General features: G+C 37.0%; 1 pseudogene; it reads right to left on the reverse strand.

Moving 5' to 3' along the window:
- Window positions 1-3,645: 3,645 nt before the first annotated feature.
- Gm25895 lies at window positions 3,646-3,745 on the reverse strand (annotated as a pseudogene).
- Between the last annotated feature and the right edge of the window lie 6,936 nt (window positions 3,746-10,681).

The following is a 10,681-nucleotide window of genomic DNA, read 5'->3' on the forward strand; positions in this document are numbered from 1 at the left end:
AGCTCCTCCTTAGGTCCTTTATCTAACTCATTCATTGGGAACCCGATGCTCAGTCCAATGGATGGTTGTGAGCATCCACTTCTATATTTGTCAGGCACTGGAAGAGCCTCTCAGAAGAGAGCTATATCAGACTCTTGTCAACAAGCACTTTTTGGCATCTACAACAGTGTCTGGGTTTGGTGGTTGTATATGGGATGGATCCCCAGGTGAGTCAGTCTCTTGATGGTTATTTCTTCAGTTTCAGCTCCACATTTTGCCTCTTTAACTCCTTCCATGGGTATTTTGTTCCCCCTTCAAAGAAGGACTGAAGTATCCACACTGTGGTCTTCCTTCTTCTTGAACTTCATGAGGTCTGTGAATTGTGTCTTGGGTATTTCAAGCTTCTAGGCTAATATCCACTTATCAGTGAGTGTACACCCTGTGTGTTCTTGTGTGATTAGGTTACCTCACTTGGGATAATATCCTCCATATCCATCCATTTGCCTAAGAATTTCATAAATTCATTGTTTTTAATAGCTGAGTAGTACTCTATTATGTAAATGTACCACATTTTCTGTATCCATTTTACTGTTGAGGGATAGCTGGGCTCTTTCCAGCTTCTTGCTATTATAAATAAGGCTGCTATAAATATACTGGAGCATGTGTCTTTATTACATGTTGGAGCATCTTCTGGGTATATGCCCAGTAGTGGTATTTCTAGGTCCTCAGGTAGTACTATGTCCAATTTTCTGAGGAACCAACAAACTGATTTCCAGAGTGGTTGTACCAGCGTGCAATCCCACCAGCAATGGAGGAGTGTTCCTCTTTCACCACATCCTTGCCAGCATCTGCTGTCACTGAAATTTTTGATTTTAGCCATTCTGACTGGTATGAGATAGAATCTCTGGGTTGTTTTGATTTTCATTTCCCTGATAACTAAAGATGTTGAATTTTTTTTTTTTTAGGTTTTTCTCAGCTATTCGGTATTCCTCAGTTGAGAATTCTTTTTTTTAGCTCTGTACCCCATTTTTAATAGGGTTATTTGTTTCTCTAGAGTCTAACTTCTTGAGTTCTTTGCATATATAGGATATTAGCCCTCTATTGGATGTATGATTGGTGAAAATCTTTTCCCAATCTGTTGGTGGCCTTTTTTGTTTTATTGACAGTGTCCTGTGCCTTACAGAAGCTTTGCAAATTTATGAGGTCCCATTTGTTGATTCATTTTTTTTCTTTTTTTAAATTTTTTTTATTATGTATTTTCTTTATTTACATTTCAAATGCTATCCCAAAAGTCCCCTATACCCTCCTCCTGCCCTACTCCCCTACCCACTCACTCCCACTTCTTAGCCCTGGCATTACCCTGTACTGGGGCATATAAAGTTTGCAAGACCAATGGGCCTCTCTTCCCAATGATGGCCAACTAGGCCATCTTCTGCTACATATGCAGCTAGAGACATGAGCTCTGGGAGTACTGATTAGTTCATATTGTTGTTCCACCTATAGGGTTGCAGACCCCTTTAGATCCTTGGGTATTTTCTCTAGCTCCTCCATTGGGGGCCCTGTGTTCCACCTATAGATGACTGTGAGCATCCACTTCTGTGTTTGCCAGGCACTGTCATATCCTCACAAGAGACAGCTATATCAGGGTCCTTTCAGCAAAATCTTGCTGCTGTATGCAATAGTGTCTGGTTTTGGTGCCTGATTATGGGATGGACCCCTGGGTGGGGCAGTCTCTCGATAGTCCATCCTTTCGTCTCAGCTCCAAACTTTGTCTCTGTACCTCCTTCCATGGGTATTTTATTCCCTATTCTATTTTGAGGAATAATTTCAGGAGAGTTGGAATTAGGTCTTCTTTGAAGGTCTGATAGAACTCTGCACTCAACTCATCTGGTTCTGGGCTTTTTTTGGTTGGGAGAGTATTAATGGCTGCTTCTATTTCTTTAGGGGAAATGGGACTGTTAAGATCGTTAACCTGATCCTGATTTAACTTTGGTACCTGGTATCTGTCTAGGAAGTTGTCCATTTCATCCAGGTTTTCCAGTTTTGTTGATTACAGCCTTTTGTAGAAGGATCTGATGGTGTTTTGGATTTCCTCACGATCTGTTGTTATGTCTCCTTTTTCATTTCTGATTTTGTTAATTAGGATACTGTGCCTGTGCCTTCTAGTTAGTCTGGCTAAGGGTTTATCTATTTTGTTGATTTTCTCAAAGAGCAAGCTCCTGGTTTGGTTGATTCTTTGAATAGTTCATTTTGTTTCCACTTGGTTGATTTCAGCCCTAAGTTTGATCATTTCCTCCCATCTACTCCTCTTGAGTGAATTTGCTTCCTTTCATTCTAGAGCTTCTAGGTGTGCTGTCAGACTGCTAGTGTATGCTCTCTCTAGTTTCTTTTTGGAAACACTCAGGGCTATGAGTTTTCCTCTTAGGACTGCTTTCATTGTGTCCCATAAGTTTGGGTATGTAGTGGTTTCATTTTCATTAAACTCTAAAAAGTCTTTTATTTCTTTCTTATTTCTCCCTTAACCAAGGTATCATTGAGTAGAGTGTTGTTTAGTTTCTATGTGAATGTTGGCTTTCTATTATTTATGCTGTTATTGAAGATCAGCCTTAGTGGGTGTTGATCTGATAGGATGCATTGGATAATGTCAATATTTTTGTATCTGTGGAGGCCTGTTTTGTGACCAATTATATGGTCAATTTTGGACAAGGTACAATGAGGTGCTGAGAAGAAGGTATACTCTTTTGTTTTAAGATAAAATGTTTTATAGATATCTGTTAAATCCATTTGTTTCATAGCTTCTGTTAGTTTCACTGTGTCTCTTTTCAGTTTCTGTTTCCAGTATCTGTCCATTGCTGAGAGTGGGGTGTTGAAGTCTCCCACTATTATTGTGTGTAGGGTAATGTGTGTTTTGATCTTTAGTAAAGTTTCTTTTATGAATGTGGATGCCCTTGCATTTGGAGCATTCAGGATTGAGAGTTCATCTTAGTAAATTTTACCTTTGATGAGTATGAAGTATCCCTCCTTGTATTTTGTGATAACCTTAGGTTGAAAGTTGTTTTTATTCAATATTAGAATGGCTACTCCAGCTTGTTTCTTGGGACCATTTGCTTGGAAAATTGTTTTCCAGTCTTTTACTTTGAGGTAGTGTCTATCTTTGTCACTGAGGTGGGTTTCCTGTGTGTAGCAAAATGTTGGGTCCTGTTTATGTAACCAGTTTGTTAGTTTATATCTTTTTTTTATTGTGGAACTGAGTCCATTGATATTAACACATATTAAGGAAAAGTAATTGTTTCTTTCTGTTATTTTTGTTGTTAGAGTTGGAATTCTGCTCATGTGGCTATCTTCTTGTATGTTTGTTGAAAGAACACTTTCTTGGTTTTTCTAGGGTGTAATTTCCCTCCTTGTGCTGGAGTTACCCATTTATTATCCTTTGAAGGGCTAGATTTGTGGCAAGATATTATGTAAATTTGGTTTTGTCATGGATTACCTTGGTTTTTCCATCTATGGTAATTGAGAGTTTTGCTGGGTATAGTAGCCTGGACTGGCATTTGTGTTCTCTTAGGGTCTGTATGACATCTGCCCAGGATTTTTTGGTTTTCATAGTCTCTGGGGAGAAATCAGGTGTAATTCTGATAGGTCTGTCTTCATATGTTACTTGACCTTTTTAAAAATATGGAATCCTTCATGAATTTGCATGTCATCATTGCATAGGGGCCATGCTAATCTTTTCTGTATCTTCCAATTTTAGTGAGCACAATGAGGGGCTTTAAAATCTGAAAACCGTGAATGGAATTTGCTCAGGTACACAGGCAAAACTGGTGGTGACATTAATGTCAAAGGAATGTCACCATTGTAAATAGGTCCAGAAAGTAATGTCCTCATTTTGAAGGGAATGGAATGCTCTCATTGTAAAGGGAAAGGAATGCCCTCATTCTAAAATTGTCTGAACAGAAGCAAGATAGTGGAAGAAGCAAAAGTGTGAGATAATGGCCCAGGGACAGGATTCCAGGGGCTTCTGAGTCCCAACATGTAGGAGACAAGATCATATGTGTATCCCAGGCATTGAAACAAGAAGCTGTAGCATTGAAGTTGCCTTGGAGATCCCAAGATGTTTGAGATGCCAGAGCCATGGCCTATCTGCTGAGGAAATCTTCTAACAGGGAATGGAATCAGCCCAGGAGGAAGAAGTTTGTTGAAGTCAACAAAGATGAAAAAGGAGTTGGAGATCTGAAGACCGCCTTGACATCAGAAATGGAGATGCAGAGTTTGGAGTTTGCCCAGCTGGTTTCCTGTCTTGCTTTGGGGATTACAGTTAATTGATTGAATGAATCTCAGAAGAGACCTTGAATTTTGGACTTTTAACATTGTTGAGAGTGCTATGGACTTATGTTATGGTTAGGTATGGCCCCATAGACTCATGTGTTTGAACAAGCCTATGGGGGCCATGATGTGGAATGTGATGCTTTATATATGCTTGGCCCAGGGAGTGGCACTGTTAGCAGGTGTAACCTTGTTGGGTTAGCTGTGTCACTATGGGAGTAGGCGTTAATACCTTTATCCTAGTGCCTGAAAGTAAGTCTCCCCATAGCCTTCAGAGGAAGGTATAGAAATCTCAGGTCCTTCTGTACCATGCTGGCCTGGAATCTGTCATGTTTCTGCCTTGATGATAATGGACTGAATCTCTGAACCTGTAAGCCAGCCCCAATTAAATGTTCTTCATTATAAGAGTTGTCTTGGTCATGGTGTCTTTTCATAGCAGTAAAACCCTAACTAAGAGAGTATCCTATGGGGACTTGCTTATGAGGCTTCAGGGTGATGCCAACACAACCTATATTATCTTCCAATGAAGAATCTGAAATTCTGGACCTTGTAGGAAACCAACATTGCTGCATAGTCACTCAATTCATGGGCATTGTTTAAGCCTGAGTAGAAGCTGACAATATTTGCCCGTGAAAGAGACTGGGCTCTATATCCAATGTGGGTACAATTCAGTTTGTCTGAATTCAAGAAAAAACAGTTGTTTATAAAAGTGGGAAAACTTAACATGAATCTTAAGTTGTTCATTTTTTTTTCAAATTAAAGTTTTCTTTTTCAGTAGTAAGAGGAAAACCAGTTTCAGAGAGTATATATATCAAAAATAAAAGATTTCAATTAATCAGGTTAAACATACTGCCAAATACTTCAAGAAACTAAAAGAAACCCAGTCCAAAATTAAGTTAAATGTCAAAGATCAGAAAGATACATAAGCGAAATAGAGACAACAAACACAATACAAAAGATTAATGAAGCAGAGTTGGTTCTTTGAATGTGTAAATGAACAAATTCATTGACAAATCAAGAAAAGTGGTGACAATATAAAAAAATGAGAGCTGAAAAAGTTGAAATTATACCAAATACCATAAAGACACAATTAGTGTTAAAAGTTATTGTGAAAAACTGTGTGGCAAAAATTAAAGCAAACCAAACCAAAACAGAAGAAATGAATAAGTATCTGGACACATATAGCCTGCCAAAATTAAACCCATAGGGACATTTAAAAATGTGACCAGACTATTTTTCCAACAGAAAGAACTCAAAGATACAGATCAGAACAAGAATCAGCTAAAACCTTTATAGTCCATTTCTAGATGATTCCACTGCACTCCATGTTTCAAAACAGCAGCACCAACTGGAGGCTGAGTGTTCAAACACAAGCCATGGGGGTTATTTCAATACATATTATAAGAGATGAATTAAATGCATCTGAAATCATTTTCTCATTTTTCATTTCATGGAAGTTTGGGAAGTATTGGATTTTAAAGAATATTCCATGCATCTTAGTCAGAGTTTCTATTGCTGTGATAAATACCATGACCAAACACAAGTCAGAAAAAAAGACTTATATCACAGTCCTTCATTGAGGGAAGTCAGGGCAGGATCCTGGAGGCAGGAGTTAATGCAGATGCCATGGAGGAGCTGCTTACTGGCTTGCTTTTCATAGTTTACTTAGCCTGCACACCTATATTGTATCCAAGACTACCATCGGAGGGATGGCATAACCCTCAATAGGCTGGGGCCTTCCCCTTTGATTACTAATTAAGAAAATTCTCTGAAGACTTGCCTGCAGTCTGATCTTATACATATATTTTCTTTTCTCAGAGACTATAGTTTGTGTCATGTTTGCATAATACTAACCAGCACAACTAAGCCATTGTCATCTTGACACACAAACAAATTATTGTTAATCCACAACTTTTCCTTTCTTGTTTATCCCTAAGACCACACATTAATAAAGACATCACAATACAGAATTATTTTACAAAGTTAAAAAGTTCCACAGCCTTACTAATTCATGCAGTTTTAGTTTTGTATTTTTAGAAATATCCTGTCTCCTAAATCTAAAACTCTCAAATCTCCTTTTGAAAAATTTGAAGTCTTTCGACTCTGGGATTCTGTAAAATTAAGAATGAATACTTTATTTCTTCAAGAGGGAAGAACCAGGGCATAGTCCCAGTCAGATCAAAGCAAACTCAAACAGCATAAATAACACAATGTCCAATTATCTGGGATCTACTCATGATTTTCTGGGCTTTTCCAAGTGGACTTGAGTCATTTGTCCAGCTCTGCCCTCAGCAGCACACACACAGCTTGTCTTTGATGCTCAGGCTAGATCCTTTCTTCTACTACTGTTGTTCTTAGTGTTTATCCTATGGTCCTGGCATCTCCAAAATGAGAGATCTTCTGCTGTAACTGGGCTACCTGGACTGCATCTCCTGTGTTCACTTCATAGTGCCAAGCTTCAACTTCTATGTGTGGCCCCTTTGGTACTGAGACTTAAGCTGCTATTGAGGCTGCACCTTCATCAATGGCCTTTCCTGGCCACTTACAATGCCAAGCCTCAGCGGCTCTTCATAAACCTGTTATGCCTTCTAAATCAGTACTACAGGATTACTTTTGCACTACCAAGCTTGGCTGTGAGTGCAAGGTACAACTGTGGTCACTTCTGGAACACAGCTTCTGGATGTTGACTCTCAGGAAACACTTCCCAGAAGATTTCACCTCAGTGATGCTGGTCAGGAGCCTTGTTTTGTTATATATTAGCACAGCAACACCAGATTGTTTCTCCATCCTTTATCGTAAAGTAGTACATGCTTTTTACGATGAGGTATATTTCTTAGAAACACCACATACATGCATTTCGTATTTTAAACCACTCTGGTAGTCTGTATCTTTTGATTGGGAAATTAAGACCATTAATATTCAAAATTGTTATGCAAAGGTGTATCCTTTCATTTTGCTGATTTTATAGGATTTAGTGTTTTTCTATTTCTCATTTACTTAATTACTATTCTGGTGTGATATGTTCTTTCCTGTAGCATCATGGGTATGTTTATCTTTTGTTAGATTCTGAAAGATTCCTCCAGATATCACTTGCAGAGCTAGCTTAATGGTTATAAACTACTTTAGCTTGTTTTTAATCATGGAAAGTTTTTCTTTATCTTTCAGCTACGGCAGTATTGATGAAATAAGCCATCTGAGTTGGCACCTGTGTTCTTTCCAAATTTGAAAATTGCCATTCCAATCACTGCTAGCTTTTAAACTTCTGTTAATAAACCTGCTTTTACTCTGATGTGTATGCCTTCATATATGACTTGGTATTCTTCTTGTAGATTACAAAGTATTTTTTTCTTACTCTGTACATTTTATGTTTTAAGTTTAGAACAGCACAGGGGATTTCCTTTATGGTTTTGTCTTGTTTCTTGTTATAAATACCTCTTATATGAGAATCTTTTCCCCAAGATTTAGGAAATCTTTTGCTTTTATTTTTAGTGAAAATGCTTTCTATCCCATTAGCATGACATTCTTATTTTCCTATGCAAATAATTCATAGAATTTTTATAGTATAGCATAGATTTGGAATGCTCATTTTATACCTTACAATTAATTTATCTTGTCATTATTTGAATGTTCTAATTCCTCCATCTTTTCTTCAAGACCTAACATTTTTTCGTTCTGTGATCCATTCCATTGGTGAGGTTTTCTGTGGTCCTTTGGTATATTTTTATTTTTCATCTCTAGTACTTCAGTTATTTTTTTCTTCTTTATTTTTCTTTGTTGGATTATGATAAACCAGCCAGCCTTCATTTTAGGCTTAAAAGATATCTTATAGGAAAGACAAACTAGATTCATTCCCACTTATAATTAAATCTGTTTCTCAAGTATTGGACTACATCTTACCTGTAACCTTAATCTACGAGTGGTTCTATATTGATTGTTCCAGGAAACTGCAATAATACCTTTGTTTAAAAAAACTGCAACCTTGCCTTTGATTCAAAAGGTTGGTATGACTACCTGTTGCCATGAGTACCTATTGTTATGAATACCTGTTGTTATGATCACCTTGTAGTCATGTCAAGTCTTTGTTTCAACAGTTGAAAATATTAAAATTATGTTTTACAAACATCATTACTGATAATTTTTCTCACCGTGCTTGAAATTATCATTTTCTTAATGTTTATCTTCAAAGACTTTTTGCTATTTTGAAGTTTTTAAAATATACTTACTGATAAAATAATTTCTCTCCTAGAAACCCTGATAATCTTTTTTAAATAAACTGATTGTTAGACAATGTACACAAATGTTTAGTGTGTTTTAAATACTCTCTCACTATGTCAGGTGGTACCATACAATGGCTTTTGAATATATTTTTTAATGATTCATTTTTAATATTTCCTGCTATTTTACTATGCTTAACTCCCAAAGAATATTTCATATGTTTTAAAACAATTTAGTATTCAACATTAGATATAGGATCATCAGTTATGGATAGTATTAAATATTCATTAATGATATTTTTAGGGTATGAAAGGATATGAATATAAAAGTCAAACAATTTTTATGTATTATTTGATTCTCAAAATACTCAATATTATTAATATGTTTGATTATAAAATGCATTTAAATAATAAAAATTAATAAAGAAGAAAATAAACACATATACACACACACAAAGTAAACCCAATTAATACCTTATGTGGTGATTTAAAATTGAATTAATTTATAAATACCAGAATAAAATGTATGTGTATATATGAATATGTTTGGGGGATGATATCAAGCTACATTAATACATATAGGAGGCTATAGCTTCTGCAGTGAGGATTTTTTGCTCTTTTGCTTTGAGAAAGCATTTAGCAATAATTACGAGTACTTGAAACTGAAAAAAAAAACTTTCTTAAACAGGACTATACTTCAGGCACACTCACCTGAAATGTTAACTAAGTGGCACATTAATTATGAACATTCTTTTGGATGGAATGATTTAAATCTGATGCTTTCAAATCTTAATTTTTTGAAATGTATGCTGAGGGAAAAACATCCTGTTGTAGGATTTATAGGAAAGATAAGGGATGACTGAAGTGTTAAAATATGCCTTCATCAAATACACAGCCATTTTCTAACTAAACTGCATTTTGCTAAGTAAACATCAAATTTATGTATTTATGTATTTATTTATTTGACAACATTATGTCTGCATATATGCCTGCATGCCAGAAGAGGGCACCAGATCACATTATAAGTGGTTGTGAGCTAACATGTAGCTGCTGGGAATTGAACTCAGGACCTCTGGAAGAGTAGTCTCTTAACCTCTGAGCCCATTCTTCAGTCATCTGCAAATGTCAAATAAATAAAATCAATTTTAAGATTGGCCTGAATACAGAGATACTTTTTCCTGATTTCTGGACTTCCACCCATACAGAATATACATACATAATTTCAAGCCGATATGAACTAATTTTGCTGCTGGAATAGTTGCTAATAGATTTCAAACTTAAGTTTTAGAGGAAAAAGCCAAACTTTACACTGAACACTTCTCAAAGTCTGATGTGACTGACTGGAATTTCAGTGACTGGGGAGGTTGGAATGTTGCAGGTCCAGGGTCTAATTGCAAGTTATCTTGGATTGCTGCGCCCACCTCGGCTGGCAAGGAAGACACAACACGGTCGGATTCCTCTCAACAGCCTTTATTGCAGGAACGCCTCAATGCTGCTACCCAGGGAGGTCTACTTATATACTCTCAGCCCCCATCTACTCAGGCACACAGCTTCAGCTAATCAGGGTGGCAGGGGCATGTCTCCACCAAATATGGACTTGTTTACACCGCCAGCATCATGGTGCACCTGCGCAGCTCTCACGATGGTCGTGGCTGTTTTCAGGTGTATGAGAAAGTCAGGTGCAAGTCATATAAGACTTAGCTGCAGTCCCGGGCGCCATTTTGGGACTGCTGCCACACCTGCTCCTCACATTGGATTATCTGTAGAGCCCTAAATATCCATTTATTGTCTACCTTTGTATATGACACAAATTCTTATCACTATGACTTGAAACCTTTGGAATGTATTAGTTTTAGGAACCATTAGCTTCTACCAACTCAAAAGCTAAGAATGTTATCATATTGCATCTGAGACCTATAGCAGAGGTTTCCCTGCTTTGCCTACCTACTGTTTCTATCAATGTATTTAATTGATTGACTGATTTGTTTACTTTTGAGACAAGGTCTTATTCTGTAGCCCTGGCTACACTGGAATTCATATGACCAGGTTGACCTGAAACTCACCCTGCCTATGTCTTCTGCATGCTGAAATTAAAGGTGTACACCACCTTATGTGGTGAACATGTGAAATATATGAAATATGTGGCACCAGCAACACATTTCAAAAGC

Source organism: Mus musculus, chromosome X (assembly GCF_000001635.26).
Source record: "Mus musculus strain C57BL/6J chromosome X, GRCm38.p6 C57BL/6J".
In the NCBI taxonomy this organism is placed as follows: Eukaryota; Metazoa; Chordata; class Mammalia; order Rodentia; family Muridae; genus Mus; species Mus musculus.